Source organism: Procambarus clarkii, chromosome 56 (assembly GCF_040958095.1).
Source record: "Procambarus clarkii isolate CNS0578487 chromosome 56, FALCON_Pclarkii_2.0, whole genome shotgun sequence".
Lineage (NCBI taxonomy): Eukaryota > Metazoa > Arthropoda > Malacostraca > Decapoda > Cambaridae > Procambarus > Procambarus clarkii.
The window spans coordinates 29,062,905-29,078,352 of record NC_091205.1 but is presented as its reverse complement, the minus strand read 5'-3'; positions in this window follow the sequence as shown (position 1 = coordinate 29,078,352).

Below are 15,448 nucleotides of genomic sequence, written 5' to 3'. Positions count from 1 at the left end.
CCTTATCGACACCGTCAGCACGCTCATTTAAAGACACACCAATATGGCTGGGAACCCAACAAAACTCAACTGACTTAAATTTACTGGAAATAAGAAACAGCCAATGTTGAAACTCGACGACCACTGGGTGGACTGGATTAATGGACCCGAGAGCCAAGAGGGCAGTACGAGAGTCACCGACAGCCACAAAGGAAGATTGACAACGAGAAAGCAAGAGACGAAGATCATAGAGAATAGCATATAGTTCCGCTGTGAAGACCCTAGTCTCTGTAGGTAGGCGACACATATAAGTGTGGTCAGGAAAAACAACACCGAGTAGCCAACACCGTCTGCAGACTTAGGTCCATCGGTGAAGATGGAAACGGAGTGGGAGTGTGAAGAAGAGTGTTCAAGGAAAAGGCATCTCAGAACCATAGGAGTGGTAAAAGCTTTAGAGATTCGGGTCAGGAGTGTACAAAATTTAGGAAGGGGGACCCTCCATGTGGGAAAGAACAGAACAATATGAGGAGAAACATCAGTAATACGAATCGAAAAAGGAAAGGGAATCTTGTAAGCGAGATAACTGAACAGAAAGAGGAAGGTGGTGAAGAGGAACGGGAACGACAGGAGTAGTAAATGTAAAAGCACGACAGAGGCGAGAGTAAGGATGTTGCAAGGATCGCGCAAGATAGCAAAAACAGAAGCGATCACGGCGGTCCTGAAGAGACAGGAAGCCAGTGTCGACATACAAGCTGAGGACAGGAGTCAAACAAAAGGCACCAGAGCTGAGGTGCAACCCAGTATGGTGCAATGCATCAAGATGACGAAGAGTAGGAGATGCAGACGAATAAGCAGGGCAACCATAATCGAGTTTAGACAGGACGAGAGAGGAATGTAAATAAAGGAGCGTGCACCTATCCGCTCCCCAAGAAGTATGGGACAAAACCTTAAAAAGGTTAAGGGCCTTAGAGCATTCAACTCGGAGGTATGAGATATGGGGCGACCAAGACAAACTAGTGTCAAAGATTAACCCCAAAAGGTTAGCGAAATCCCTGTACACAAGGGGATGAGTATAAAGCGACAAAGAGGGACGAGGAGCGACACGCTTCTGAGTAAAAGACATAGCACAAGTCTTAGACATAGAGAACGAAAAACCATGATCAGTGGCCCAAGACGACACGGCATCAATCGCAAGTTGAAGCCGCCGTTGAAGGAAAGGCGAATCATCACCCCGACAACAAAGGGTAAGATCGTCGACATAGAGAGCGGAGAAGAACCCAGAAGGAAGAGAGGAAACAAGACCATTGAGGGCAACCAGAAAAAAAAGAGCAGTGCTCAGAAAACTATCTTGGGGCACACCCTCGTATTGATGAAAGAGGCAGAGAGAGTGGCACCAAGCCTCACTTGAAAAGAACGACGAGAGAGGAAGCTTTGGAGGAAGAGAGCGAGATTACCACGAAGGCCAAGAGAACGAAGTTGGGACAGAGTATGATATCTCCAGGTAGTGTCGTAAGCCTTTTCTAGGTCAAAAAAGACGGCAACAATGGAGGTCTTCGCAGCAAAAGCAGTACGAATATAGACCTCCAAGTTCACCAGGACATCTGTTGTGCTGCGGCATTTGCGAAAACCAAATTGAGAATGGGAGAGGAGGTAATAGTGTTCTAAGAACCATATCAAACGAACGTTGACTATATGTTCAAAAAAGTTTGCAGACACAACTCGTGAAGGCAATTGGGCAGAAGTCCTGAGGGGATGTACCAAAAGACCCTGGTTTCCGAACAGGGAGGATAACAGCATCGAGCCAAACTTCAGGGACTGACGACGACTCCCAGACCTGGTTATACAGACTCAGCAAATACTGAGACGAGCACGGAGGGAGATGGTGAAGCATCTCATAATGAATGTCATCGGAGCCCACTGCCATAGAACCGCAGAGGGCCAGGGCAGACTGAAGTTCAGAGAGAGAGAGAGAGAGAGAGAGAGAGAGAGAGAGAGAGAGAGAGAGAGAGAGAGAGAGAGAGAGAGAGAGAGAGAACGAGAGAGAGAGAGAGAGAGAACGAGAGAGAGAGAGAGAGAGAGAGAGAGAGAGAGAGAGAGAGAGAGAGAGAGAGAGAGAGAGAGAGAGAGAGAGAGAGAGAGAGAGAGAGAGAGAGAACGAGAGAGAGAGAGAGAACGAGAGAGAGAGAGAGAGAGAGAGAGAGAGAGAGAGAGAGAGAGAGAGAGAGAGAGAGAGAGAGAGAGAGAGAGAGAGAGAGAGAGAGAGAGAGAGAACGAGAGAGAGAGAGAGAGAGAGAGAGAGAGAGAGAGAGAGAGAGAGAGAGAGAGAGAGAGAGAGAGAGAGAGAGAGAGAACGAGCGAGAGAGAGAGAGAGAGAGAGAGAGAGAGAGAGAGAGAGAGAGAGAGAGAGAGAGAGAGAAAGAGAGAGAGAGAGAGAGAGAGAGAGAGAGAGAGAGAGAGAGAGAGAGAGAGAGAGAGAGAGAGAGAGAGAGAGAGAGAAGGGATCATTATAGGGAAGGCTGAGATTGGTACAGAAATCTGAAGGATGAGATTCAAGAACAGGCTTACAAATAAAGAACGACTGAGGAAGATGAGAACCAGAGCTAACAGTTGAAAAGTGGAAACCCAGTTCGGCCGCAACCTGCACGGGTCCGCCACAAGAGTACCACTGAGGTGAAGGACCAACGAGACATTGGGAACAAACTTACCCGCTATCTTGCGGATACACTTCTAGATCTGCGGCAGAGGAGTTTCGGACATGATGGTGGAAACATAAGACTTCCAACACTCACGTTTAGCTGTACGTATGGTCCTATGGGCCACCGCACTCGCCTTCCAAATCAAAACAAAAGAATCAGCCGTCTGCTGGCGGTGGTGTCTCTTAGCTGTCTGTGCAGTGTCAGCCCGCACAGACAGACGATGTGGAGAGCTAAGAGACGGAGGAGAAGGATGGGAAGGAGGTTCGGAAGGAGATGAGAAAGAAGTCACCGGAAACATGACAGACTGAGTAGAAAGAAGGGGAACCCCAGACACAGAACCAGGAGGGGGACCCTTTGGGACAGAACGTTAAGGAACAGGGAAGGAGGCAGTGGGCGTGTCTGGATCTAAGGCCTGGAAACGGTTGTGAGACTGAGGAAGGTGGGAAAGACGAGGAGAGAAAGAGCCAACATGCAAGCAGAAGAGACACCTGTGTAAGGGGGGAGATGGCGAACTTGGTGCCTCGCCTCAGGAAAAGACAAATGCTCCTGGTGCTTCAAGTTGAGGACTGCTGCCTCAAGCTTGTAGTGCATACATGCGCTGGAGAAGGTAGGATGGGCCTCACCGCATTTGAGGCAGCGAGCCTGGGAAGAAGTGCACTCCGACTTAGAATGACTTTCGTCCCCACATAAGGGACAGAGAAAGACAGTACTGGAGCACTGGAGGGCACCATGCCCAAACTTCCAGCACTTATTACAGAGTCGAGGAGAGAGAATGTACTTCTGAACAGAGCACCTGTCATCAGCAAGAATGACAGAGGGCAGAAGGATCCTACCATCAAAGGTAATTTTCACAACCCGAAAGGGCTGAGGGCGACGACCACGAGAGGGATGAGTAAACGTGTCCACCTGGAGGACAGAATGGCCCTGGGCTTCAAGGATATGCTTAATGTCTTCGTGGCAGTCCTTTAGATTCTTAACACCGGTCGAAACATGGTGCGGGAGGAGAATAGTGCCAACACTATCGTTTAACCGAGCGTAATTGGAGACCCGAACAAGGGTCATGCCAATGCAGGAAAAGGCAGCCAAGCTGCAACCTGAGAAGGAGCAGCAACGACACGAGTACCGAGACGGGTGGGGTTGAAAGTAACAGAGGAATCCATGGAATCAAGAAGGTGCCTATGAAGGAAAAAATCGTCAGGAAGAGTAGAATCTATATGATTCAGGGCGAGTCATATATGGAGATGACTGTTCGTGCATGGAGGGGAAATTACTGAGGAATTGAAAGACGTGAGGGGAATCATAAATAGACTGCAGAATGAGTTAAGTGCAGCGCAAGAGGAGATTACAAACCTAAAAACAGGATCTCCTCAGACTGTGGCCCAGGCAACCAACCCCAGGTACCAGGAGATGAAGCAATGGCAGGGATCTCTACAATGGGTGCCACCTTTGCTGAAATACTGAAGAGCCCAGATGCCATGTCCACAGTCAAGGAAGTTGTAATGAAAGCAGTAACCTCACAGGAGGCAGCGAGATGCACGAGCCAGCTACTGGAAAGGAAAAGAACTGTAGTAGTGATAGGGGTTAAGGAACAAGATGGTTCCACAAGGGACGAATGGATAACTAAGGACAAAGCTGCAGTGGCAGGGATACTAAAGGAGATAGGTATGGAAAGGGCCGAAAAAGACATAGAAAAGTTTGTTCCAGATTGGCCAGTACAACAAAGACAAAGACCGGGTGATCAAGGTAGTACTCAGGAACGAGTCCACCAAAGAGGACATCCTAGTTAAAAAGAGCAAACTGAAATATGTAACGAATTACAGACAGGTATTCCTTCAGAGGGACATGACCAGGGAAGAAATAATGCACACAGCAGATGCAAGGAAAAGGCACAGGCTGAGGGAAGGAGCCAGGGAACCTCAACTTCCAACCCAGCAATCCCAGAGGGAAGTGGGGATCCCCAATCCAACAATTCGGGGACCCCAGAAGGAACTGCAACATCCCAACTCACCACCCCATAGGTACCCCCCCCCCCCACCCCAAGCACAAATCCATCTCCTCCCCTACACAATGCCCACCATACCACCCAATTCCACCCTCCCTCCCTACCCTGAGTACCCTCTGCCCTCCCATCCCCTGGTCTTCCTTCTGCCCCAAGCAGGCCCAGGCAAGATTTGAGTCCTCCATCCCCCACCCCACCCCCCTCCAAGCCCCTGTTACCTATACCATAGGAGGGCGTGCCCCTCATCCCGAGCACTCACTGCCCCCCAACCTCGAGCACTCCCTGCCCCTCCACCCCTAGGAATTCTCCCTGTCCCAAGCAGGCCTGGGCAAGTTCTAAGCCTTCCCCCTCCCACCTCTCCTTCCCCCTCCCACCTCTCCTTCCCCCTACCTCCCCCAGAACCCCTAGTAACTACCCCATAGGAGGATGAGCCTACCCACGCCATAATGCCCATGGAACAGCTGCCTGCACTAGTGGGGAGGGTGGGTGAAAATGGAAAATGAGCTTCAAGGTAATGTACTCAAACATCGATGGGATTACCAACAAAGCAAGTGAACTGGCAGAAAAGGCGCAGGAAGAAAACCCAGATATAATAGGACTCACAAATAAAATTGTCAGGAGTCATAACAAATGCTGTGTTTCAAACGGATTACTATATAGTAAGGAGAAAGAGGGAAGGGAGAGGAGGAGTGGCTCTGCTGATAAGGAAGGACTGGAGCTTTGAAGAGATGGAAATTCCGGGCTGCGACGGATTCAGAGATTACATAACAGGAATTATGACAATGGGGGGACATAAGATAATGGTGGAAGTCATTTACAACCCTCCATTAAATGACAGAAGACCTAGACAAGAGTTCGACAGAAACTACATGGCTACCATTAATATAATAGAGAGAGCAGCTTCAGTTGCCTGCAGGAGTGGATCCAGACTCTTAATCATGGCGATTTCAACCACGGAAAGATAGACTGGGAGAATTGGGATCCACATGGAGGTGAAGATACATGGAGAACTAAACTCTTGGAAGTGACTACAAGGAACTTTCCTAGCCAACATGTCACGGAACTCTCAAGAATGAGAGGAAATGACGAACCAGCTAGACTCGATCTGATATTCACCCTGAATGACTCAGAAATAGGGGAAGTCAAATTTGAAGCCATAGGAATGAGTGACCACAGTGTATTGACATTTGAGTATCTGGTAGAGGTAGGGATAACCTATCCAAGGATGGGATTGGAAGGAAAAAGACTAAATTACCAAAGAAGAAAATATGACGAGATGAGGAACTTCCTAATGGGAATACCATGGGAAACAGAACTCAAAGAAAATACTGTACAGGATATGAAGAATTATATGTCACCTAGAAGAGTCAGGAGGCTGCAGACAGGTTTATCTCAGTCCAAAAAGAGAAAAATGAAAAGCAATAGAAGAATCAGTGGTTCAATCAGGAATGTGCAGCAGCGAAGCAATTGAGTAAAAGAACATGGAGAGACTACAGGAACAACAGAACACCAGAGAGCAGGGAGAGATACCATAGGGTCAGAAATGAGCTCCTCAGAGTGAGGAAAGAAGCAGAGAGACAGTATGAAAATGACATTGCGAGTAAAGCCAAGACCCAACCAAACCAGCTCAACAGCCACATCAGGAGGAAAACAGCAGTGAAGGAACAAGTGATGAAACAGATACACAGAGAACGACATGGAGGTGTGTGAAGAACTCGACAAGAGATTCCAGGAGGTCTTCACAATAGAAGAAGGACAAGTCCCTGCACTAAATGAGAAGGCAAACCGAGCAACCTTGGAGGAATTTGACCCCACCAGTGATGAGGTCAAAAGGTGTCTGTTGGAGCTGGATGTGACAAAGGCTGTTGGAGCTGACAGAATCTCATCTTGGATACTAAAAGAAGGTGCAGAGGAACTAAGTGTGCCACTCTCTATGGTTTATAACAGGTTACTGGAAACAGGAGGCCTTCCGGAAAGCTGGCAGACTGCTAATGTAGTCCCAATTTACATAAAGGGTGACAGGCAAGAGGCACTGAACTACAGGCCCGTTTCCCTAACTTGTATACCATGCAAGGTGATGGAAAACATCGTGAGAATAAATCTCGTAGAGCATCTGGAGGAAAACAACTTTGTATTACACCACCAACATGGGTTCAGAGATGGTAAATCGTGCCTCACAGGTCTAATAGAATTCTATGACCAAGCAAGACAAATTAGGCACGAAAGAGAATGGTGGGCAGACTGCATTTTCTTGGACTGTTAGAAAGCCTTTGATACAATACCACACAAAAGGCTGTTACAAAAGTTGGAGCAACAGGCAGGAGTAGAAGGTAAGGTGCTCCAGTAGATAAGGGAGTATCTAAGCAACAGGAAACAGCGAGTAACTGTGAGGGGGGGAGGCATCAGAGTGGCGAGATGTCACCAGCGGGGTTCCACAGGGCTCTGTACTTGGGCCCATCCTGTTTCTAATATATGTAAACAACCTTCCAGAGGGTTTAGACTCATTCCTCTCAATGTTTGCTGATGATACAAAAATTATGAGAATCAAAACAGATGAAGATAGACAGAGACCACATAACGACCTGGAGAAACTGGTTGAATGGTCTAGAAAATGGCTACTAAAGTTCAATTCAGGAAAGTGCAAAGTAATGAAATTAGGCGAAGGGAACAGAAGGCTGAATACAATGTATCATTTGGGAGGTGATATCCTGCATGAGTCAAATAGAGAGAAAGATCTGAGGGTTGATATCACACCGAACCTCTCTCCAGAGGCCCACGTCAAAAGGATATCATCAGCGGCATATGCTAGACTGGCCAACATTAGAACTGCCTTTAGAAACTTGTGTAAGGAATTGTTCAGGACCCTGCATACCACTTATGTCAGACCAATCTTGGAGTATGCAGCTCCAGTCAGGAGTCCATACCTAGTTAAACACAAAACGAAGTTAGAGAAGATTCAGAGGTATGCCACCAGACTCGTCCCAGAACTGAGAGATATGAGCTATGAGGAAAGGCTAAGGGAGGTGAACCTCACATCCCTCGAAAACAGAAGAGTAAGGGGAGACTTGACAACCACCTACAAAATTCTCAGGGGAATTAACAGGGTGGATAAAGACAAACTCTTCAGCAAGGGTGGAACACGAACAAGGGAACACAGGTGGAAACTTAGTACCCAGATGAGCCACAGAGATATTAGAAAAAAAAAATTTCAGTGTCTGAGTAGTTAACAAATGGAATGCATTAAGTAGTGATGTGGTGGAGGCTGACTCCATACACAGTTTCAAATGTAGATATGATAGAGCCCAACAGGTTTAGAAACCTGTACACCAGTTGAGTGACAGTTGAGAGGCGGGACCAAAGAGCCAGAGCTCAACCCCTGCAAACACAGCTAGGTGAGTACAACTAAGTGAGTACACACTCACCCCCCCCCCCCACCCACACACAAACACACACGCACCCACGCACACACACACTCACACACACACACACCTCAGATATAGAGGTGACAGCAGAGGAGGTAATGAAACAGTTGACAACTCTAGATGCAACTAAAGCAGTTGGACCAGACAAAGTATCACTGTGGATACTAAAAGAAGCATCGCAGGCCCTCAGCGTGCCTCTGGCAATGATCTTTAATGAATTACTTATGTCGGGAGAATTGCCCAGTTGCTGGAAGAAGGCAAATGTCGTGCCGATCTTCAAGAAAGGTGATAGGTAGGAGGCACTTAACTATAGACCTGTATCACTGACAAGCATCCCCTGTAAAATACTGGAAAGAATAATTAGGCTACGACTGGTTGCACACCTGGAGAACATTAGGTTTGTGAACAAACATCAACATGGGTTCTGGACAGGGAAATCGTGCCTAACAAACCTTCTGGAATTCTATGATAAAATAACGAGGATAAGACAGGACAGAGATGGTTGGGCAGACTGCATATTTCTGGACTGCCAAAAAGCCTTTGATATAGTACCGCACATGAGACTGCTGTTCAAGCTCGAGAGGCAGGCGGGGGTGGGGGGAAAGGTCCTAGCATGGATAAGGAACTACCTAACAGGAAGGAGCCAAAGAGTTACGGTAAGGGGCGAGAAGTCGGACTGGCGAACAGTAACAAGTGGAGTACCACAAGGATCGGTGCTGGGACCAATTCTATTTCTTGTATATGTTAACGACATGTTTACAGGCGTAGAGTCCTACATGTCGATGTTTGCGGATGACGCAAAGTTGATGAGAAGAGTTGTGACAGATGAGGATTGCAGGATCCTCCAAGAGGACCTGAACAGGTTGCAGAGATGGTCAGAGAAATGGCTACTGGAATTCAACACGAGCAAATGTAAAGTTATGGAAATGGGACTAGGAGATAGGAGACCAAAGGGACAGTACACAATGAAGGGGAACGGCCTACCTGTGACGACGCGCGAAAGAGACCTGGGGGTGGACGTAACACCTAATCTATCTCCTGAGGCACATATAAATAGGATAACGACAGCAGCGTACTCTACACTGGCAAAAGTTAGAACATCATTCAGAAACCTAAGTAAGGAGGCATTTAGGGCGCTTTACACTGCCTACGTGAGGCCAGTCTTAGAGTATGCCGCCTCATCATGGAGTCCCCATCTGAAGAAGCATATAATGAAACTGGAAAAGGTTCAGAGGTTTGCAACGAGACTCGTCCCAGAGCTACGAGGGATGGGGTATGAGGAGCGCCTGAGGGAACTATGCCTCACGACACTAGAAAGAAGAAGGGAGAGGGGGGACATGATCGGAACGTATAAGATACTCAGAGGGATTGACAGAGTGGACATAGACGAAATGTTCACACGGAATAGTAACAGACCGAGGGGACATGGATGGAAGCTTGAAACTGAGATGAATCACAGAGATGTTAGGAAGTTTTCTTTTAGCGTGAGAGTAGTGGGAAAATGGAATGCACTTCAGGAACAGGTTGTGGAAGCAAATACTATTCATAATTTTAAAACCAGGTATGATAGGGAAATGGGACAGGAGTCATTGCTGTAAACAACCGATGCTCGAAAGGCGGGATCCAAGAGTCAATGCTCGATCCTGCAGACACAACTAGGTGAGTATACACACACACACACACACACACACACACACACACACACACACACACACACACACACACACACACACACACACACAGGATATGTGCTAAAGGAAATTAAAAAATAGGATGAGAAAAAGTTGCCCTAGTATTCTAGTGCAAGCAAGAACATTCAAGATGACCGCCGGCAAGAGGAAATACAAAACAGAGCTTGATTTTGCTGGATTCAATGATGAAAACATTTATATAAACAGTCTACACAACAAGTTGGCAAAATTAGATACTATAGTGAACTCTCATGTAGAAATAATCAGTAAATTGAAAGAAAGTAATGACCATTTGTGTAGCAAAGTTTTATGTCTTGAGGGTTTAGTGAAAGACTTGTGCAAGGATAAGAATCAATTGGAAACACATTGCAAAACCATGGAAGAGGAAAATAAGCAAATTTAAACATAAATGACTACAATAATTTAGGTAAGGAAATTGAACAGTAGGAACAGCTTTTGTCAGCACAGATGGAGGAAGTTACACAGGGAATAGAACAGTGCAAGAAAGATATGCAACTCACCAATGCACAAGTGGCCAAGGAGAAGGAAAAAATTGAAGAAGCAGTAAAGGAAGTCAAACACTGCAGCAACCAAGATAAAACAAACATTAGGCTGGAAGTGAGAAAGGAATTGGCCTCTAATTCGAAGTTGGTGCAAAACACAGTAGATCTGAGTAAGTCCCTGATAATTTTTGGTTGCAAAGAAAAGGAGATAACATCTAGGTCAGAAAGAGCAGCTGTAGAAGAAGCGAAAGTAGTAGATAAAATTGTTGGCCTCGTGGAAGGTCTTACTACCAGAGAGAATGAGTGCGACTACAGGAGAATAGGCAGATATGTAAAAAGGAAAGACCTACCTTTAACGATCACCCTAAATGGTGCCAAACAGATGGAAGTACTAAGGAATGCTAGAAAACTACAAAGTGATGAGGATGGGAAAGTGTGGTCGTTAAGACGAGATCTTTCAAGAGAAGACAGAGAGAAGCTGAAACTAATCCTCGTAGAGGCAAAACGTCTAAATGAGAGCAGAAACGAAGAAGAAATCAATTCTTTTTTCTACAAAGTGATAGGGGTAGACAGGCCAGTAAAATGGTACAAAAAGGCAAACCAATAAAATCTTTAGAGATAGGGGGAGTGAAGAATAAGGAGAGGGTGAACATGTTCCTGAAAATAGTATACACCAATGTAGATGGAGTGAGATCGAAGATACTGGAGTTAAGTGATGTAATACAGCTGCAGACACCAGACATTGTTGCACTCACGGAGACAAAACTTGAAGATGCTATTTTAAATGTGGTCATATTCCCAAGGGGCTACTCGGTCTGGAGACTGGAGACGGGACAGAAAAATTAGGAAAGGCGGTGGCGTTGCTGTGCTGGTGAAAGAACACCTAAAGGTGAACGAAATAATGACTACCAATCCACGAGAAGTTGACATAATAGCACTAGAGATCTGCCATGAGGATGATAAACTAATGATCATAAATGCATATAGTCCACTGTCAAGCAACACATGAACAAAGGAGGAGCTAGGTAGTAAACGAGACAGAGGGTCTTATAACTATAATGAGAGAGATTATAGTGAGAACGGATAAAGATAAATCAAGACTGTTGATAGTCGGGGACTTAAACTTAAAATCCATAGACTGGGAAGCATATGAAGGTAGAACAGAGGATTTTTGGACCTGTAGATTTGCAGACCTCATCCTGGAAACATTCTTGTATCAACATGTTAAACTAGCTACGAGGATGAGGGGAAGGGGACAATCCCTCCATGCTAGATTTGATATTTACCAGGAAGGATGAAGAGATATTTGACATTTAGACCTTCCTCCCTTGGGTAAAAGTGACCATATCTTTTAAGGAATAAAGTATGCAATGCGTTATAATCTGGAAGAAAATGAGGAGGTTGAAGCAGTTGAAAAACCTGACTTCAGGAGAGGACATTATGGCGACTTTAGAATTTTTTTAGTGAGTACAATTGGACAGACTTGTTGCTAGGCAGGGAAGTAAATGAGATGTATGTCAAGTTTTGTGCAAAATATGATAAAGGCACAAAAAAAATGATACCAAAACAGAGATACAGAACTAGAAAACAGGATTGGTTCAACAGAAATTGCGAGAGGGCCAGAGACCAAAAGACTCAAAAATGGAATCAATTCAGAAAGAGGCCAAACCCCCAAACATACCAGCGATACAAAGATGCAAGAAACAACTACACGGCAGTGAGGAGAGGGGCAGAAAGATATTTTGAAAAAGGGATTGCAGACAAATGTAAAACAGAACCAGGTCTATTCTAAAAATTCATAAACAACAAATTGCAGGTAAAGGATAATATTCAGAGGATGAAAATGGGAAATAGATTCACGGAAAATGAAAAGGAAATGTGTGAAACATTAAACAAAAAGTTCAAAAGTGTGTTTGTACAAAATGAAGTCTTCAGGGAACCAGACACAATAAGAATTCCAGAGAATAACAAAGAGCACATAGAGATGTCTCGAGACGAAGTGGAAAGAATGCTCAAGGAGCTAAGTAAGAACAAAGGTGTTGGCCCAGATGGAGTTTCACCATGGGTTCTGAGAGAATGTGCACCTGAGCTCAGCATTCCGCTTCAACTGATTTTTCAGGCATCCCTGTTTACAGGAGTTGTAGCCGATGTGTGGAAAAAGGCTAACATAGTTCCCATCTATAAATGTAGCAGCAGGGAAGACCCCCTTAATTATAGACCTGTATCGCTGACAAATGTCATAGTCAAAATATTGGAAAAAATAATTAAAACTAAATGGGTAGAACACCTGGAGAAAAACGATATAATATCAGACAGACAGTATGGTTTTCGATCAGGAAGATCGTGTGTAACGAATTTACTCAGTTTCTATGATCAAGCCACAGAGATTTTACAGGAAAGAGATGGTTGGGTTGACTGCATCTATCTGGACCTAAAAAAGGCTTTCGGCAGAGTTCCACATAAGAGGTTGTTCTGCAAACTGAAACATATTGGAGGAGTGACAGGTAAGCTTCTAACATGGCTGAAAAATTTCCTGACTGACAGAAAAATGAGGGCAGTGATCAGAGGCAATGTATCGGACTGGAGTAATGTCACAAGTGGAGTACCACAGGGTTCAGTTCTTGCACCAGTGATGTTCATTGTCTACATAAATGATCTACCAGTTGGAATACAGAATTATATGAACATGTTTGCTTTTGATACAAAGATAATAGGGAAGATAAGAAACCTAGATGATTGTCATGCCCTTCAAGAAGACCTGGACAAAGTATATGGAGCACCACTTGGCAAATGTTATTTAATGTTAATAAATGCCATGTTATGGAATGTGGAATAGGAGAACATAGACCTCACACAACCTATATATTATGTGAGAAATCTTTAAAGAATTCTGACAAAGCAAGAGATCTAGGGGTGGTTCTAGATAGAAAACTGTCACCTGAAGACCACATTAAGAACATTGTGCGAGGAGCCTATGCCACGCTTTCTAACTTTAGAATTGATTTTAAATACATGGATGGCGATATACTAAAGAAATTGTTCACGACTTTTGTTAGGCCAAAGCTAGAATATGCAGCGGTTGTGTGGTGCCCATATCTTAAGAAGCACATCAACAAACTGGAAAAGGTGCAAAGACATGCTACAAAGTGGCTCCCAGAACTGAAAGGCAAGAGCTACGAGGAGAGGTTAGAAGCATTAAATATGCAAAAGCTAGAAGATAGAAGAAAAGGAGGTGATATGATCACTACATACAAAAAATAGTTACGTGAATCGATAAAATTGATAGGGAAGAATTCCTGAGACCCGGAATTTCATGAGCAAGAGGTCATAGATTTATACTCCCGAAACAAAATTGCTGGAGAAATATAAGAAAATACACTTTTGTAAACAGAGTGGTAGACGGTTGGAACAAGTTAGGTGAGAAGGTGGTGGAGGCCAAGACCGTCAGTAGTTTCAAAGCGTTATATGACAAAGAGTGCTGGGAAGACTGGACACCACGAGCGTAGCTCTCATCCTGTAACTACATTTAGGTAATTACACACACACACACACACACACACACACACACCCACGTACATACACACACACACAAACACACAGTTTAAAGGCGGGACCAAAGAGCCAGAGCTGAACCCCCGCAAACACAACTAGGTGAGTACACACCAAAGATCAAAAGAGGCGGGACCAAAGAGCCAGAGCTCAACCCCCGCAAACACAATTTGGTGAGTACACACATGAGAAGACTCTCTCTCTCTCTCTCTCTCTCTCTCTCTCTCTCTCTCTCTCTCTCTCTCTCTCTCTCTCTCTCTCTCTCTCTCTCACACACACACACACACACACACACACACACACACACACACACACACACACACACACAGTGGCCGGTGGCTGAGCGGACAACACGCTTGGCGCGTGATCCTGTGGTCTCGGGTTCGATTCCCGGCGCCGACGAGAAACAATGGGCAGAGTTTCTTTCACCTTGATGAGTCTGTTCCCTAGCAGTAAATAGGTACCTGGGAGTTAGTCAGCTGTCACGGGCTGCTTCCTGGGGTATGTGTGTGGTGTGGGGAAAAAAATAGTTAGTAATAGTTGATTGACAGTTGAGAGGCGGGCCGAAAGAGCAAAGCTCAACCCCCGCAAAACACAACTAGTAAACACACACACACAAACACACACACACACACACACATTGACTGGGAGACTGGGAAATTGACTGGGAGAACAAGGAACCGCATGGAGGCGAGGATACGTGAAGAGCCAAACTATTGGAGGTGGTGAATAGAACCCAGCATGTCGGAGAACCCACAAGGATGAGAGGCAATGACGAACCAGCGAGACTCGACCTAGTCTTCACTCTGAACGACTCCGACATAAGAGAAATCGGTTTTGAGGCCCCAGTAGGAATGAGCGACCACAGTGTACTGGTGTTTGAGTACCTGATTGAAGAAGGGTTATTGAACTCGAGGAGGGATACCGAAAACAAAAGGTTAGCATACCGAAAGGGAAACTATGAGGAGATAGGAAAATTCCTAACAGATATAGCATGGAAAACAGAGCTCAGGGAAAAGACGGCCCAAGACATGATGGACTACATCACGCAGAAGTGCAAGGAAGCAGCAAACAAGTTTGTCCTAGCCCAAAAGGAAAACAATGAAATGAAGATGAGAAACCCATGGTTTAATCAGAGATGTAGGCTAGCTAAGCAGCAAAGTAAAAGGGCATGGAGAAACTATAGGAATAACAGGACACTTGAGAGCAGAGAAAGATACCAGAGTGCCAGGAATGAATATGTGAGGATGAGAAGATAGCAGAAAGACAATACGAAAATGACATCGCAAGCATGGCAAAGACTCAGCCTAAATTGCTGCACAGCCACATCAGGAGAAAAACAACAGTAAAGGAACAGGTTATGAAATTACGAATATTGGTAGAAGGATTCACTATAAACGACAAGAAAATGTGTGAGGAACTGAGTAAGAAATTCCAGTAGGTCTTCACCTTAGAGCAAGGAGAAATTCTAGAGATAAGAGAGGGAATAGTTAACCAGGAACCACTGGAAGAGTTTGAGATTACCAGCGGGGAAGTAAGGAAGTGTTTACTAGAGTTGGATGTGACAAAGGCTATAGGCCCAGATGGAATCTCCTCTTGGATACTAAAG